The sequence below is a fragment of the Triturus cristatus genome, chromosome 7 (genome assembly GCF_964204655.1).
Source record: "Triturus cristatus chromosome 7, aTriCri1.1, whole genome shotgun sequence".
In the NCBI taxonomy this organism is placed as follows: Eukaryota; Metazoa; Chordata; class Amphibia; order Caudata; family Salamandridae; genus Triturus; species Triturus cristatus.
Genome location: NC_140590.1, coordinates 432,664,647 through 432,665,031, shown reverse-complemented (window position 1 = coordinate 432,665,031; position 385 = coordinate 432,664,647).

The following is a 385-nucleotide window of genomic DNA, read 5'->3' as shown; positions in this document are numbered from 1 at the left end:
TTACAAGTAGTTAAATAAGTGTTCAGTAAGTAATTAATGCTTACCCTGCGCAAAAATCAATCACTGCGCGTGAATTGGGCTTCTAATTAACGAAGGTCGGTATGAATTGACCTAAAGGATAATATCAAAAGTGTGGTAGTTTCAGAAACTGGCCTTATCAAGAAAGCCAAGGTTAATAAACACAGTGTGTGTGCTAGATTATATAAATGCAATAAAGGTGAAATAGCTTCAAAAAGCTGTTAGTTGAGATGAAGCTTCAATTGTGATCAAAGCAGCCGACAAGGGTGGTGCCGTAGTAATACAAAACACTGAAGCCTATATTACAGAAATCGAAAAACAATTGAGCTGCACTGAAAGCTACCAAAGAATAACAAAAAACCCCACC